Below are 18979 nucleotides of genomic sequence, written 5' to 3'. Positions count from 1 at the left end.
AGTGGTGAAATCCAGATAAGAAGAAACCTTGGTAACAGATATGAAGGAGACCTTTGATAACCTCCGGGGCTACAAGATGATGCTTAACCTGGCCAAGTGTGTTTTTGGAGTCCCAACTGGCAAGCTCTTGGGTTTTTTGGTGTCTAACAGAGGTATTGAAGCTAACCCGGAGAAAATTAAGGCAATCACCTCTCTGGCCAAACCGGTGTGCATCAATGACGTTCAATGGCTGGCGGGTCGCGTCGCTGCTTTGAGCCGGTTCATAAGCCGGTTAGGGGAGAAGGCGATGCCTTTGTATTAGATGATGAAAAAGACAGATGACTTTGTTTGGAGTAATGTTGCAAACTCTACTTTTGAGGATCTGAAGAAACAGCTTGCTGAGCCGCCGGTTCTTGCTGCTCCGGTTGAGAAAGAGCTGCTATTGTTATACGTAGCCACTAACTCATGAGCTGTTAGTGTGGCAATTGTGGTGGAGCGCAAGGAGGTTGGCAAGGAACATCCGGTCCAACGGCCGGTTTACTACGTCAGTGAGGTGTTGATTGAATCTAAACAAAGATATCCACATTGGCAGAAGCTCGTTTATGGGGTGTTCATGGCAAGCCGGAAGCTCAAACATTATTTTCAGGGTCACCCTATCACTTTGGTTAGCTCTGCTCCTTTAGGAGACATCATTCAAAATAGAGAAGCCATAGGACGAGTGGTCAAGTGGGCTATTGAACTTGGGTCTCATGGTTTGAAGTATGTGCCACGTACTGCGATCAAATCTCAAGCATTGGTTTACTTTATTAATGACTGACAGAGATGCAGATGCCAGAGGAGAAACCAGAAAACACATATTGGACAATTCACTTTGATGGGTCCAGACAGTTGGAAGGCTCGGGGGCTGGAGTTGTTTTAACTTCCCCTCAAGGTGACAAGTTTTCTTACGTGTTGCAATTAATGTTTCCTTGTACTAACAACGCAGCAGAGTATGAAGCCTTGCTCCATGGTCTTCGAATGGCTAAAGAGATGAGCCTGAGCCGGGTCCGGTGTCTTGGCGATTCAGATTTGGTGGCCCAGCAGGTGTTAGGCAAGTGGGATTCCAAGGACCCTCTCATGGCGGCTTATCGCTGTGAAGTCAACGCTGTTGCAGAACATTTTAAAGGTTATCAGGTGGAACACATTGACCGTAGGAAGAACGAAGCGGCCGATGCTTTAAGCCGGTTGGGATCTCAGCGTAAGCCGGTGCCAGCTAACACATTTTTAGATGTTTTGCATAACCCATCTGTTAAGTTACCTACAGAAGAATATTTGGTTGTTCCTGACCCAGAGGCACAGTTGATGGCGGCTCTTCACGTCATTCCAGATTGGACAGTACCGTTTTTGGTTTACATGACCCGGGGTGAGTTGCCAGAGGATGAGACCCTGGCCCGACAGATAACCCGGCAGTCCAAGTCAATGACGATTTTTGACGGAGACTTATACCATCGCAGCGTCACTGGAGCATTTCAGCGGTGTGTTTCTCCTGAAGAAGGCCAAGAAATACTTTGTGAGATCCATGAAAGGGATTGTGGTCATCACGCCGGGTCAAAGTCTCTTGTGGCCAAAGCTTTTCGTCATGGTTTTTACTGGTTGACGGCTCACGCTGATGCAGAGGATCTGGTCAGTAGGTGTGATGGATGTCAAAAGTTTGCACGTCGAGCGCATGTGCCGGCTCAAGAGTTATGGATGATTCCAATCACTTGGTCGTTTGCAGTCTGGGGGTTGGACATGGTTGGACCTTTCAAAAGGTCTAAGGACAAAAAGACACATCTTTTAGTGGCAGTTGACAAATTCACAAAATGGGTTGAGGCAGAGCCAGTGAGTAAGTGTGATGCAGCCACGACGGTTCAGTTCATGAAAAAGGTGATCTTTCGCTTTGGTTTTCCACACAGCATTATCACTGACAATGGCACTAATTTATCCCAACGGGCTATGGAGGAGTTTTGTCAACGTGAGCATATCCGGCTTGATGTCTCTTTTGTAGCTCACCCTCAATTCAATGGTCAGGCTGAGAGAGCAAATCAGGAAATCTTAAAAGGTCTCAAGCCCCGGCTTATGGTTCCCTTACAACGGACGTTGGGTTGTTGGGTAGAGGAGTTACCCTCGGTGATGTGGAGTATCAACACCACTCCTAATAGGCCTACAGGTTATACACCTTTCTTCATGGTTTATGGAGCGGAAGTGGTGCTGCCTAGCGACATCCGTCATGACTCGCCTTGTGTGGCGGCTTACGTTGAAGCTAATAACGAACAAGCCCGATAGGATGCACTTGACTTGTTAGATGAGGAGAGAGACTTAGCAGCGGCTCGATCAGCAATTTATCAATAGGACCTGCGCCGTTATCACAGCCGCCGGGTTAAGTCCAGGACTTTTCAAGAAGGTGACCTGGTGCTCCGGCTCATCCAGAATCTATCAGATGCACACAAGCTATCCCCGCCTTGGGAAGGACCCTTTGTGGTCAGCAAGAATTTAAACAATGGGTCATATTACCTCATCGACATCCGAGAGCACAAAGACTCACGTAAGTCGGAGGAGGAGACCCGCCGACCGTGGAACATTGCTCAACTTCGGCCATACTACACCTGAGCCACTGGCTCTCGTCATGTACATACTTTAACGTTGTATATACTATGATAAGTAAGAAAGTAGGACCTATGTCCTTTTCCTTTTCAAAGATTATATATCTTTACTCTTTTTCACTATTTAAATGACTAAGGAGTTGATCATATCTGAATCAAGTTTAACCTTTTTGGTCCGGCTTATGATCGTATTCGAATCTAGCTGTAAACCTCATGATCACTTGGGGGCTTCATGTTCAAACATAGATCGTATTCGAACCAAAGAGAACATAGTTGTTGTAACCCTCTTGATCGGCTCAAAGCCAAACTCACTAGGGGGCTTCTTGATCGTATCTGAATCATAGCTTAACCCCATTTGGGTCCGACTTGGATCATATTCGAATCAGGGTCATTAAAAACCTCTCAAGGTCATTTGGGGGCTTCCTGTTCAAACATAGGTCGTATTCGAACCAAAGAGAACATAGCTGTCGGTACCCTCTTGATCGGTGCAACGCCAAAGCCACTAGGGGCTATATGATCGTATTCGAATCTTAGCTTAACCCCTTTGGTCCGGTTTGCTAATCGTATTCGAATCAGAAACCCCCAACTTTCAGTTACAAGGTTAATTTATATTGTTTGCAAACTGTTATTTGCCTTATTGGTCTTTTATTGTCTCAATTTTAAATGATCAGCACGGTCTTTTCGCCGGCTTGACTATTTGACAATAAGCCGCCAAGGCATGATGATCATCAGGCATGAAGAAGTATTGACTTCTCAAAAAACAAAAAGGACTGGGTCATGTAAAGCGGTGGTCCAGATACAAAAGATACAGGTATGACTGTTATTTATGAACAGTTTCTTTCTGTGTTAATTAAAGGTTGTTTCAACATTGTTTATTTTCACGTCTAGTTCTGTTTTTCTACTGTGATAAAACCATTGGTCATGTACTGGGTATTCTGACCCGTTCGGTGCTAAACCGCCAAGCCAGTTTTTTCCTTTTCTACAGGAACAGAGCCGAAATATTACAGAGATAACCATAAATGTGACGCATATATTGACATCAGGAAGTAAAGAGTCGCACACGGCATCTTATGCATGATGGCATAGGCAAAATATGCAGTTGTTTCAAGCTAAATCTATTACAAGGCTTTAACGAGCCCACAAAGATGGTTCTCACTCTTCCCTCGCCGGTTCACCTCCTTCTGTTAATTGGAAGCTAGGATTGGACCAGTCAAAGCCGTTCAGGGTGATGAACTCTGCTTCATCATCAATCAGGCCAGCCAGATCAACTTGTGGAGCAAACGTATGTTGACGAACCAGCGGGATAAGGTCTGTCACCTTGTAAGAGGGAGTCGCCATCTTCTTATTCTCCAAATCAAAACCCGGCTGATATTTGTCAATGTTGGTCTCATCTCCAAGAATGGTGGCCTAAGGTCGAACTCCCCTCACGCAAGCAACGAAGTCATCCTGCTCAAATAGAGACCCATCTTCCTTCACGGTAGGGTACCCCCTGCCTACATCCGCCGGGTCTAGATCTGGCACCCAAGCTTTGGAGCAGCTCAGGGCAGTCAAGGCTCCGGCTCTAACACAGGATCGTTTGACTTCTTGAAACCTGGCGGGTAAGATTGACAATTTTTTCAAGACATCACTGAGTCGGTTGGGTCCTTGGTTGGTAGGAGAGATAGCATCAAGTGCTCGTTGAGCGCTAGTGTACAACTGCTCCACTAAGGTATAGACCGCCTTCAGTTTAGTCACATTATCTTGGCTCAGATTTTTGCTTCACGGACCTGCACATATTTTTTAAACAAGGGGTCAGCAGGCGGTTTATATTCCGGGTCAAAAGAAGGTACAAAAAGATCAGTACAAATGGCTTACCAAAGAAGGCGGAAACCATTTGAGACACCCGGTTCTTTAAGCCGGTAAGCTCAGTGGTAACCTCCTTAAGAGACGCTTCAGCTTTTTCAGCGCGTTGTGTCAGCACCGTCTTTTCTTCGGCCCAGGATTTCTTTTTGGCCGTCAAACTGGTTTTCAATTTTTCCGTCTCAGCAAGACTCAATTGAAGTTTAGAATCAGCAGACTTGATTTCTGCCTCTTGATCCGCCAGCCTGGTATTTGCATCAGTTAATTGAGAACCCAATTCAGATAGGGCGTTCTACAAAACATACACAGGTGTGTCAAGGCTTAAACTAAAGTTCAAGATTCAAGTCTCAAGTACTTTGCACTGTAATACCACTTGACACTTGGGGGCTAATGTCTGCCAAAACAATTTCTTATGACTCTAATATATTTCAAGTCCCAAGTACCTTACAAAGTAACAACACTTGGCACTTGGGGGCTAATGCATGATATTCAGAAAGGCTTTCAAGATTAAGCCGGATTACAATATTTGTTGGGTTCGGCAAAAGACAGCTACGAAGTTAAAGTACCGGTTCATTTATGGTAAACTGAGCCGGCACATGGGGACTACAGGTGAAGTTTACACTATTTTATTGGACTTTTGAAAAACTTAGAGAGAAAATATTCATCTATATCATATAGTCTCCAGATCATTCAGGATCATCATCTAAAGACTTGGGGGCTGGCAGAGTATAAGTAAACCGGAGAATATACCTCATATTTCAGCTGAAGTTGCTTGACCATCTCAATCTCTGATTCATGGCTGGAACGAACATGGCTGAGATAGCCGGACAATATGTCATTAGCATTCAGGTGATTGTAGTGAGAGATATCAAAACGCACTTTCTGTCTCTCCAGGGCTTCTTGTTTACCGGTGTATCGAGCTAACACGGTGGGAGTCCCCGGCTCAACAAAGCGGCTTCCAGTGATCAGAACATCATGATCGGAAGATGATGGCGGGTTAGCCAAGCTGGATGGTCCGGCAGTAGAGGGGTTAACAACGGTGTCATCAGCTGACGGCTCAGGAGGGTCTAATTGAGTGTTAGCAGCCGGGTCTTCTGGTGCTTCAGTTCGAGGGGGAGAAGTTGGCATGGCCGGTTCAGGAGCAAGGACTGACGGGTCTTCCGCCGGTTTAGTTACTTTGGCCTTCTTGGATTTGGCTTGGCCACTACGAAAGATGTTATGAGACAGTTAGTACAAAGATGCAGTTTGAAAGACACGGAGGAAAGATGATTTTTTTCCTTACCCAGGGGCAGTCTTGAAAGCTGGAAATTGAGTTTGAGATGAGTCGCCAGAAGAGCGAGACACCTCCTGCAGAAGATAAAATAAAGTTAGTAATGCAAGGGAGAAGGTCCATTAATGAAAAGTGAAAGATGAAGATAAAAGAGACCTCATTCTGGCATTTTTGAGGAGTTTGTTGAAGAACGGAAGGAGGTTCATCGTCGTTCCGGGCCTGACGGCGGCTCTCATGTTGCTGCTTTTTCAAAACAAAATGAGGGTCCAAATAAGCCAAAGGGTGTGAAAACCTTACTTTCCGGGTTACCAGTCGAAGTTTCTGTCTTGGCAAATGGGTTGAGTCAGAGGAAATAGTTACCTCTTCTTCCACGGCCTGACTGGCCCCCGTGTCGTTCTGGCAATAGCCAGTGTCAATAAGGTTATTAAAAGACTGGCCAAGGGAGTCAAGGGATACCTCCGACTCAGAAGTATCATCATCAAGCTTTAACAGGTCTTCAGCGGTGCTCTTTTTCTTCTTGGACCTCTGGGTCGTCTTCTTGGCAGTTATGGCGGCGGCTCTAGCCTTCTTGGCGGCTTCATGGTCATACTTGGCTTTCCAGAAGTCAGATTTGGCATGTAAACAAGTAAAACAAGATGAAAGGTCATGCAAGTATTTAAAACTACAGAGGAAAATACAAAGCAAAAGAGGTCAGGGGTTCTTTACCTCTGGCACCGGGTTAAGTTTGCAGAAGGGGTTTAACCCGACTTTACTGCAGTCTTCATATTTGTCGTTCACCAGAAGGTTCGACATTGAAACAATATCTTCTTCAGTTAGTTGAACGGAGCTGTGAAGAAGAGAGTCATCTGGGCCTCCACCATATTCATACATCAATTTGGATCGGCGGCTTAGAGGGATGACCCGCCACGAGACCCAGCAACGAGTCAAATCAACTCCGATTAAGCCGTTCGCCAGTAAGGCGTTAATCCTTTTAATTGATGGAATAAGCTTCTTGCGTTCGGCGTCAGTAAGCTTGTCAGGAAGCGTAAACTTGGAATCTAGACGATCCACGCGGTAACCCGGCAGTGGTTTCTCATTGGCTGGTGAAGCGTCTTGACAGTAGAACCAGGTCTGATTCTAGACTTTGGGATGACTCGGCAAGACTATCAGGGGGAAGACGGCGCCCTGTCGGTGCTGAATTGAGATGCCTCCAAGTTCCAAGCTAGGGCCATTGGTACACTCATTCTGGCGGTTCAGATAAAAATACTCTCTAAAGAGTTCCACAGTCAGTTCTTGTTGAAGGTACACCTCACAGAGAACTTGGAAATTGCAGATATTGGATATGGAATTGGGCCCAAGGTCTTGAGGATGAAGTTTGAAAAAGTGAAGGACGTCTCTGAAGAATTTTGAGCCGGGGGGTGAAAAACCCCGATTCATGTGGTCAGAAAAGACAATGACTTCACCATCTTTGGGATTGGGTCGTTCCTCGTCTGGGTCAGGTGCAGGGTAAGACATAACATTCTTCCGTGGCAAAAATCCTATGGTAAAGAATTCCTTCAAGTTGTCCTCAATTACTGTGGAAGGAACCCAGTTGCAGACGGTCGGCGCTTTTGACGGCATGATGATCAAAAGACGAACTGAAAAGAAAGTAGCATGTCGGTTCAATTCAATGGTGAAATGAATAGTTAAATGATGATGGTGCAAATAGATAATGGCGGCTTAAGTAAGGGCTAATGTCATATAAGGGAAAAGTAAGCCGGCGTCATAAGCCACCATGACTATAGACATTTGAAGGAAATCGGAGACAGAATTGGCTAAGTGTTGAAGCAAACAAGTTTCCTAATTTCTTGATATTATTCTGGATCAAAGGGTCGTTCAAAATGGAAAATATTCTAGACCTAAAAATCTAGCTCAGATGAGTTCATGAGCTCTAATGAGGCCTTTGAACCAGAGAAAGGGATCTATTGGTATCGAGGATGGGCACAAAACAACTACCGCATGAACACATGTTCTCTTTGGATCAAGAAGAAGCCGTAGTGGAAGAACTACAAGGAAACCATGATGAACTATGAAGAACACACAGAAACCTAGAAACCCTAATGCGGATCTGAGGAGCAGGAAGGTGAGCACTTACAACCATGGATCTTCTGCGGAGGTCGCCACCATTCTCTGGACCAATTCGGGTTGATGCAGCGGCCAAGGTCGACAGAGGTGAAGCGCGACGGCGGCGGAGCTCGAGCAGCGGGACGGTTGTGAGAGGAAGAAGACGAAGAAGAGAGAAGAATGAGAAAGAACGGGGCGTGCCTATTTATAAGGGGATAAGCAAACAGGAGGGTGCGAAAATCGAGGAAGACCCAAATAATGACTATCCAACTAAACGGATGCCTCGATTCTCGAAAGACATTAAAAGATAAAGATCCGTTGAGGATGACGTCATAACAGTTTTTTGTGTTTTCAGAAGATGACATCACGGCGGGTTACAGAAATTTTACATAAATAGGAAGATGGATTTCATATAAGTATTGAAGATTGACAAGGAACAAAGTTCAAAGTCAACCTGGGGCCTAATGTTGGGAATATAGCTACCAGGTAAGACCCGCCCAGGAGGGGCCGGGTCAGCCCCAATGGCGGGTTACAAAGGAAGCCCAGTAACATTCAAGGCGATAGTTTATTAAGACTTTTAGAAGGCCTAAGCCCAGAGGCGGCTTAAGGCCCAATATTGTAAACCGCCATTGTAAGAAAAGACATGTAAAGAAAGGCATGTAAAAGAAGTCACCGAGCCGGACACGTTTTATAAGCCGGTCGGGACTCTGTAGGCTGCCAAGCGTCAACCCGTGTATATAAGGGGATGACCCGGCGGCGGCTTAGGTCAAGAGACAACGACTCGAAGCCAGGACAAGCATATTCGCTCCCTGGTCTTTGAAACCCCAGCAATTCCAAACACAACTAGACGTAGGCTTTTACCTTCATTGTAAGGGGCCGAACTAGTATAAAAACCTCTCGTGTCCTTTGTCCCGATTAACCCCTTTAAGCTTCCTAGTTGCGATGGCCCTACGACTAAGTCCTTTCGCTAGGACATCTGTCGTGACAATTCCACGACAGAATGCTTCATGTGCTTCACTCATATCATTTGAAGTTTGGATTGCTTGTTTCTCTACATATAGAAAACCGTTATTTGTACAATGCTATTTTTTATTCACTTATATTTATTAGAGCATGGGCAAGTCCTTTGTAGAAAGAATTAAACTCTCTTTCTTCACTTATATCTATTTAGAGAGTTAACAGGAATTGGTCATTCACATGGTTAGTTGTAAAATCCTACATAAAACTTGTAGATCACTAAATATGATATGTTTGATTCCTTGCAATAGTTTTGCGATATAGAGATGGTAATATGTGGGAGGTACTAGTGAATGATTGTGTTTAGTAGGAATATTGGTGTTAGGGTTTGTGATTCCCGAAGCGTGCATGTATAGTCTCTTGTTATGCTAAGAAGTTGGAGCATGATTTATGATTGATTGTCTTCCTTTGTGTGGTGGTCGGGGGCGCACAATGGTTAACTCCTACCAACCTCCCCCCTAGGGGCATCCGTAATAGTAATTTGCTTCGAGGGCTAATAAACTTTTGCAATAATTATATGGATTCTTTATGACTAATGTGAGTCCATGGATTATACACACTCTTACCTTTCCGCAATTTACTAGCCTCTTCCACACCGTGCATGCCCTTTCTCACCTCGCGAGTTGGTGCAAACTTCGTCAGTGCATACAAACCCTGTGATATGGTACACTCTATCACACATAAGCCTCATTGTATCTTCCTAAAAACAGCCACCATACCTACCTATTGTGGCATTTCCATAGCCATTCCGAGATATATTGCCATGCAACTTCCATCATCATCATATACATGACTTGAGTATTCATTGTCATATTGTTTTGCATGATCGTAAGATAGCTAGTATGATATTTTCTTGGCTTGTCCGATTTTTTGATATATTTTCTATGCTAGATCATTGCACATCCTGGTACACTGCTAGAGGCATTCATGTAGAGTCAAACTTTGTTCTAGGTATCGAGTTGTAATATTGAGTCGTAAATAAAGAGAAGTGTGACAATCATCATTATTCATTATTAGAGTGTGTCCCAGGGAGGAAAGGATGGTGGAGACTATGATTCCCCCACAGGTCGGGATGAGACTCCGGACAAAATAAAAAAAGGGAGAAAAAAGAGGCCAAAAAGAGACCAGGAAAAAAAGAGAAAAATAAAAAAATGAAAAATGAGAGAAAAAGAGAGAAGGGGCAATGTTACTATCCTTTACCATAGTTGTGCTTCAAAGTAGCACCATGTTTTTCATATAGAGAGTCTCCTATGCTTTTAATTTCATATAACTAGTGGGAATTTTTCATTATAGAACTTGGCTTGTATATTCCGATGATGGGCTTCCTCAAATGCCTGAGGTTTTCGAGCAAGCAATTTGGATGCACACCCACTTAGTTTTCATGTTGATCTTTCATACACTTATAGCTCTTAGTGCATGTGTTGCATGGAAATCCCTACTCCTCGTATTGATATCAATTGATGGGCATCTCCATAGCCCGTTGATTAGCTATGTCGATGTGAGACTTTTTTTGTCTTCTCCATATTAATATCTACCAACGTATTCTATTCCACCCATAGTACTATATCCATGGCTTGCACTCATGTATTGCGTGGGGGTTGAAAAAGATGAAGCGCGTTAAAAAGTATGAACCAATTGCTTGGCTGACACTGGGGTAGTACATGATAAATACTTTGTGTTAAGAAGATGGAGCATGACAAGGCTATATAATTTTGTAGGGATAACGTTCTTTAGAATTGATATTTTGAAAGACATGATTGTTTGGTGGGATGCCTGAGTATTGATGTCTTTATGTCAAATTATAGATTATTGCTTTGAATCACTCGTGTCTTAATATTCATGCCATGATTAGATTATATGATCAAGATTATGCTAGGTAGCATTCCACATCAAAAATTATTATTATCATTTACCTACTCGAGGACGAGCAGGAATTAAGCTTGGGCATGTTGATACGTCTCCGTTGTATCTATAATTTTTTATTGTTTCATGACAATATTCTACAACTTTCATATACTTTTGGCAACATTTTATACTATTTTTTGTACTAACATATTGATCCACTGCCTAGTGCTAGTTCTTGTTTGTTGCATGTTTTTTGTTTCGTAGAATATCCATATCAAACAAAGTCCAAAAGCGCTAAAAATTTACGGAGATTTATTTTGGAATATATGTGATTTTTTGGAAGAAGAATCAACGCAAGATGTTGCATGAGGTGGCCACAAGGAACAAGGGTGCGGCCTAGGGGGACAGGCGCGCCCTATTAGGTGGTGAGCACCTCATAGGTAGGTTGCATCCCTTCTTTTGCCACAAGAAAGATAATATCCAGAAAAAATCATGTTAAAATTTCAGCCCAATCGGAGTTACGGATCTCCGGATATTTAAGAAACGGTTTTCGGCCAGAAAACGAGAACGTGAAATAGAAGAGAACAGAGAGAGATCCAATCTAGGAGGGGCTCCTGCCCCTCCACCGCCATGGCGGCCATGGACCATAGCGGGAACTCTCCTCCCATCTAGGGGGAGTCCAAGGAAGAAGGAGGAGGAGGGGGCTCTCTCACCCTCTCTCCCGGTGGCGCCAGAGCGCCACCGGAGCAATCATCGTGATGGCGATCTACACCAACAATTTCGCGGCCGTCATCACCAACTCTCTTCCCCTCTATGCAGCAGTATAACACCTCTTCTCCCCACTGTAATCTCTACTTAAACATGGTGCTTGATGCTATATATTATTATCCAATGATGTATGGTCATCCTATGATGTTTGAGTAGATTCGTTTTGTCCTATGAGTTGATTGATGATTGTGATTGGTTTGAGTTGTATGTTTTATTTTGGTGTTGTCCTATGGTGCCCTCTGTGTCGCGCAAGCGTGAGGTATCCCCACTGTAGGGTGTTACAATATGTTCATGATTTGCTTATGGTGAGTGGCGTGAGTGACTGAAACACATACCCGAGTAGGTGGGTTGTTGCGCATGGGATAAAGAGGCCTTGATACTTAATGCTATGGTTGGGTTTTACCTTAATGATCTTTGGTAGTCATGGATGGTTGCTAGAGTTCCAATCATAAGTGCATATGATCCAAGTACGGAATGTATGTTAGCTCATGCCTCTCCCTCCTATAAAATTGCAATAATGATTACCGGTCTAGTTATTGATTGCCTATGGGAAAAAATACTTCTCTTTTATTATAAAAATCATTATACTAAATAACTAACTATTACTACCTCACAAAGTAATCCTAGTTTTATTCTTGCAAAGTAGTTCTAGCATCACACCTACAAAATAGTTTCATACTTGTTCTAGGTAGAGCGAATGTTAAGTATGTGTAGAGTTGTATCGGTGGTCGATAGACCTTGAAGGGAATATAAATCCTACCTTCAGCTCCTCATTGGGTTCAACACTCTTATTTATCAAAAAAGCTAAAACTGATCCCATATACTTGTGGGTTATCAAAACATCGCAAAATAGAGTAAATTTTGTAGTGGTTTCTTAGTACTCTCTCGCATAATGTTGGTTCGATGCCCAATGCATATGAGGAGGAGAGGATCACTTTTAGTCTCCTGGACCAAGACTTCGACATCACTTTTCAGTAGTGGTGTGATTACTTTGGCTTTACCAACAATGATGATGACATCCACCTTGTTTATGATTACACTGGACTGCACCAGAGGCAAACCTTTAATATGATGAGCATGCCAAGATCAAGAGCTAGTTGCACTGAAAGTCCTGCTATACGTTATTTCTATTATGTTATCACTAACTCGTTGCAGGCACAAGGAGAAGTTTCTAAGATGAGCGAGGAAAACATGCTAGTTCTCGGGAAAGCATCAAACCTTGGCGTCGGTTATTCTCCCAACTTAGGGGAAATATTTTTGCTAGACCTCGTGTATCAAGCAAATCATACATAAGGAGATATCGTGTGTGGAGGAGTGATCACCATGTTGGCCAACGCCCTTGGTCTAAACTACAATCACCTTTGCCCCATTGTTGGTAACACCCTTGTTAATATTCATGTTCTTACTAGGGCTAGAATAGTAGTAGTTCGTAATGGCCATCATTGCATTAGAATTCCTGGAGTGTAACACTTATTGCCTACTCCTATGCCTAACTGTTTCTCCATGGAGCATGGACAATTGCATTATGTTGCAATTGCATTATGTTGCACGGGAAGGAGATGCGTCTTTTGACCAAGAAGGCCCAGAACCAGAACAAGTAGATGAAGAAGAACTCACCACAGACGAATAAGAGGAGCAACCCCAACAAGACTACACCACCTATGCGGACCTCAGCAGCCTCCAGGGCTTTATAGATGATATGAGCAACCTCGCTGCATCCCTTCGAGGTACTTCTGCCTACATGAACATGAACTTCTCCAACTGGAGCCAAGAGTGGGCTCCTGACAATCGCCACAATGATCTCGCCGGTTTGGGCTTACAAAAGCCTAAGCTCGAGGGAGGTTGCCAGTGCTTCTACATCAAGATGTGGCCGTATTTAATTAAATTGTAATGAGGTTGTACTTAAGGTCAAGGAGCTTCAAAACACTCATGTCGGTTTTTTCCAACAATTTTTGTTTTTCTTAAACCTAAGGGGTTGCGAGCTTAAGGGAAGGAACCTATGAGGTCGGATCCGAATTTTATAGGTCGGATGTGATCCCACTTTGCAAATTGGATGTGATCCAGCCTAAACTTAAATCTAGATCGAGTAGACTTTGGGCCGAGGAGTCCTTGTGGGCCTCATGCATTGAGCCCATGATGAACGTCTATATAAGTTGAGGTACGCCTACCGATTTTGGAGATCAATCGCTCCTACGTCATTGCTAGAGTTTGCATGTGTTGCATCTAGTTGCTTCCACTTAGCTAAGTTTTTGGATCAGATCTAGCAGCCCGCCACTAGGCGTTCCTCCCATATGTGTGGATATAGTTAGAGGCAGTGCACCTACGCTACTATGGTGAACTTGTTTGTGGGATCTGGCGATTATCTATTCGAGGGAGATCGATGACGAGGTGGAGACGACTTCGACGACACGCTACTCCTACTCTTCTTTCCAATACAAGGACTAAGCATCTAGTTGTAATCCCATGATCTGCAATAGTTGCACGCCGTGTAGCCCAACAACTTCAAGTCTCGATATCACTTCATTATCACCCCTAGGCTTGAATGGATTTGTACCTTATCAGGGATAGTATGACCATAAATGTATTTAATTGACATGGGATAATTCTTAAGTTGTAAAGTTAAGCAAAATTTGCCTGACTCCAAATTTTCTGTCTTAAGACGATTTTGGGTATGTTTAGGACTTATATAGACATTGACGATGAGGTTATCGACGAACACTAAGGTGATGCAAGGAAATTAGATTTGAGATTCCTTTATTAAAACACTTAAGCAATCATCATTGTCCAAGTAATCCTTTCGTAGAAGGAACTCACTTAGCTGTAGGACCGTATGATTTTCCGACTATCTCAAGTCATAGAGTGACTTCTAAAGTTTTATACAAAACATGGCGTGATTTATTTTTCGATTCAGAACTGTAAGCCCTTCAAGGACTTCAATACATATTTCCACAATTAGTAACTGGTATGAGTATCTAGTCACTGCATGAGAGGAAGAACACAAGAGGAGAACACAAAGAGATCCAAGATATACATCCGAGGGGTTCCCCTCACACAGAGGAGAAACTGATTGGTGGAAATGTAGATCTAGATCTCCTCTCTCTTTTCCCTTAGGAACTAGCAAGAATTCTTGGAGGGATTGAGAGATAGCAAGCTCGAAGAAGGTTAACAATGGGGGGCAAACACGAGATCGAAGGATTAGGTCCATTGGGGAATAAGAACCCCTTTTATAGGTGGGGAAAATCCATTATGTGCTCAAACCAAACTCAACCAGTACTAATGCACCAAGGAGCGATACTACCGCTTAGGCGATAGTTCTAGATTTATTACATAGCAGATCACAGAACAGAGGTCGGTAGTGCCGCCGGAGTGATACTACCTCCCCACATCCGCTCTACTATCTCTTAGGCAAAGTGGGCAACCAGAAACCATCACAAAAGGTATTTCCTAAGCGATACTAGACGCGGTAGTAGAATGTGGAAGTACCACTTAAGTGGTACTACTGGGCTACTACTATGCAAACTGCTAATAGAAAATAGGCAACAGAAAGAAACACATATAGGATATCCCAAGTGGTAGTAGAAATGGTAGTCCATAGCGGAGGTACTGCCTAAGCGGTACTACCGTGGTACCGAGCGATACTACCGCCTGAGCACAGAAAAACTGTCCTGAGACTAAAACTATCACAACTTCTGCAAATGAGCTCCGAATAGAGCAAACTCAAGCTTGTTGGACAGAAGATGACAAGTACTATCCAATAGAAGTGGTAGTAGAAAAATTCCAATGATATAACGATGTGAAACCTCTATGAATGAAGAACCGGCAAAAACTCCAACATTGAAAACATCATAGAAGATGCATATGAACTCTGAACTCGACTTTGTCATGAAGATGACCATAAGATCTAAAACTCACATATAGAAACACCAACCAAGAACCGAGAAAGGTGATGCGACGATGCAATGGTTTGAGCTCTCTACGATCGATACGATTAAGCTACTCACTTGAGAACCCCCCCCCCCCCCTGATAGTACGGCAATCGATCCTATAACCTAGTCTCCCAACAACCACCATGAGACCGGTAACCTATCAAGGGCAAACCTTTGCCTTGTACATAGTCCACTTGAGCTAGATGATGATGATCTTGTTCTCCTGAAGATGGACCACCTTTCTTGATTGCGAGGGCTCGATGAAGAGTAGATTGCTTTCCCATAGTCCACCATGGATCACTACTAGGGAAAACCTTATACACAGAATCTTACCAGTAGCGTGGGTCAAAAAGAAGCACTACTACTACTTACCACTAGCGTGTGGCAAGCAAACGCGTTGCTGCTAAGTTTATAGTAGTAGCGCGTCTCAGGGAAGAAGCGCTACAACTACAATTCCCCTACTGTTCTTGCCAGGCTACCAATAGTAGTAGCGAGCTTAAGAAAAGTGCGCTGCTGCTAAAGTTGTTGTAGCAGCATGTTTTACGCAGAAAGCGCTACTGCTAATGAAAGGAAAATAAAATGGAAAACATATAGAAAAGTAAATGAAAATGAAAGAAATAGAAAAAGGGTAAGGAAAAAAAGAAAATGTGAAGGAAAATAAATGAAAAATAAAAATAAAGGAGAAAGGCATAGCAGCGGCGTGCTTTTAGGACAGGCGCTATAGCTAACTTAGCAGTAGCGCATTTAGTCGACCAGCGCTATAGCTAAGTTAGCTATAGCTAATGTAGCAGTAGCGCTTTTCCTGGAACGCGCTATTGCTATTTTTGACTTAACCACGCGGTTCTTCTTCCCCACGGCCACTTCCCCCAAATCCCACTCGCCTGCTGTCGCTGCCCTGCATCGCTGTCGGCCGCCGCACGCTCTCCCGTCGCCCTCTGCACGCCCTCGACGCCGCCCCTGACCCCGACCACGACGCCGGCCCTAACCCCGACCTCGACGCCATCCTACATCGCTGCCCTCCGCCACACGCCCGAGCCCCGAGCCCGACCTCGACGCCGCCTGCCCCTCCCTCGGCCACTCCCTAACTCCGTCGGCGCCCAAGGTGAGCACGCCTACACCTCCTCCTCCTCCTCCCCTACCTCAGCATCGGGTTCCTAGGATTCATCAAATTTTAGAGTTCATCAAATTAGTTAGGGTTCATAAAATTAGATGCTAATTAGGGCAGTAGTTGTAGATGCTTAATTGTAAACTAGATGTTAATTAGGGCAGTAGTTGTAGATGCTTAATTAGTTTTTAGGAAAAATTCCTAGGGTTCATCAATGGGTGCTTAAGTAGTTGTAGATGCTTAAGTACCTACGTAGGGTTCATCTAATAGGGCAGTAGATGTAGATTCTTAATTAGTTTTTTACTGTTTTTTAGTAAGTGTTTAATAGAATTAGTAAGAAAATTAATAGAACTAGTTGAACTAGTTTATTTTTAGTAAGAACTAGTTGAATTAATAGAACTAGTTTATTTTTCATAAGAAAACTAATAGAACTAGTTGAACTAGTTTATTTTTAGTAAGAACTAGTTTATTTTTATTTATAGTAAGTGTTTAGTTGAATTAATATAACTAGTTTATTTTTAGTAAGAAAATTCAGGTATATGAGATTTGATGATCTAATTAAAATTTTACTATAGAACTAGTTTATTTTTAGTAAGAAAATTCAGGTATATGAGATTTGATGATCTAATTAAAATTTTACTATAGAACTAGTTTATTTTTAGTAAGAAAATTAATAGAAGTAGTTTATTTTTAGGTGTATTAAACAGTATTCTAGGTTGATTCATTTTGAAGTGGACATGTCATATTTTGAACATGTCACATTTGTTATTATTATTTTTAGTTAAAGCAATTATTCCCGCATCGACGTCGACGATGCCTATCCCGCATCCTCGTCGTCGACTCAGCGGAGGACACCCGCTTGATCAGAGGGGCCATGTCTGGGACTGGGCTCCGCCAGGCTGGTACTCGGAGGTGCTACCTACCGGGGGGCGCAGCTTGGTGAGGAGCCAGCCCATCGTTGACCCAAACCTTCTTTGGTGGCGATCGTGTGGGCCAGTGACGGTGCGGAGGCTTGAGGACCCCGCGGAGGTGGTACGTCACCATGTCAGTGAGGAGGACGAGCACGTCCGTCGCTACATGGTTGCGTTGGAGTGCAGGTTCTCCAATACCTGGGAGGTTCTTCAGGGATCTCACTGGAGTTATGATCCTGTGATGGTTCCTTCTCTTTGGGTGTCCACCGCCCGCGCTGATGCCCGTCGTTCGCTAGGGTTTTAGCTGTATTAGTGGTGTTATATGTATGATACTATTCGAGATGTATTAGTGATAATATTTGACGATGTATGGACGGAAGAGATGATTTAGTTTTGCTTATTGAATGCATGCTAATTTGAATACTTATTTATTTTATGATTTGGTTTTGCTTATTGAATGCTCAAATTGGAGAAGTACTCCTATTTTGAATGCTCAAATTGGAGCCCACTATGCAAGGCGTATGCATTTGATTAGTTGATAGCTTATAGGGTTTTTGTTTTGCAGAAATCAAGGAGCCCCTCCATCATCCCCGCCGTCGTCCCCGTCACCGACCCCCTCCGACCTCGAGGTGAGACAGCCAAACCTCCATGTCAATATGACTCCTATAAGATATTTTGAAATGTTTTTGTTCATATTTTCAACCATTGAAATGCAATGACCATTAAGTTTGAATGCTCATATGATGTAGATAAAAACATGTATATCTTGTGTTGCTCAAATAGGATATGTGCTTGCCCAAGTGGCCGGTCATGTTTGCAGGTTACACCTCCGAGTGGCCTATGTTTTGCCGGAGTGTTGATTAATTTTCGTTCCGGAAAATTTCTGGTGCTCGATATGTCCTTTTTTAGCAAAGGTCATGCCGGATTTTTTTCCATGAATTTTGGCATGACTTGTGCTAGAATATGTAGGAAATATCATGGGGGTCGAATGTCGTGGGGGTTTAATCTTTGAATAATGAACATAGGAAATGTTGTCATCGGACGACGAAAGCTCCCGGGGGAGTGCGACTGGTGCAATGACGACCGAGGTCTATGCGACAGGCCTCACCTGGACGAAGATCGGCGCTTCAGCATTAAGCTCCAGGAGACCTTCGATATTGAAATGGTACGCAATGACAACAAGTGTTTTTTTCGTAATTAAGCACGACTTCAACTATTTCAACGTGTAATTTTCATATTTTACAATTCGACTAGCTTATCCCATGCCATGCAAGACGCTATGTCTTGGAGAGGATGGATTTTGAAGATCATGAAAGTATGGAAACAAAGAAAATTCACCTAAGGACCCATCATGGTATGGATTTTGAAGTAAATCTGTACAATTCTGAGAGTGTAACCCATTTTGGTTGCACAAATTGGGAAGCACTTTGCAAGATGTATGGTTTTTATGAGGGTATACTTGTCACAATGGATCTTGGTGATCCTGACGTCGCCCAAGACAATATGGATATTTGGGTCCTTGTTGATACGCTTCCAATTCTACCACTATGTGAGTTTCTCAAACATAGTTATTAAGTAATTTATATTGTTTGTTTCAAAATAGTTGACAGCTTATT

Source organism: Triticum urartu, chromosome 2A (genome assembly GCF_056163025.1).
Source record: "Triticum urartu cultivar PI428250 chromosome 2A, HENAU_Tu73, whole genome shotgun sequence".
In the NCBI taxonomy this organism is placed as follows: Eukaryota; Viridiplantae; Streptophyta; class Magnoliopsida; order Poales; family Poaceae; genus Triticum; species Triticum urartu.
Note: the sequence above shows the minus strand (reverse complement) of the source record.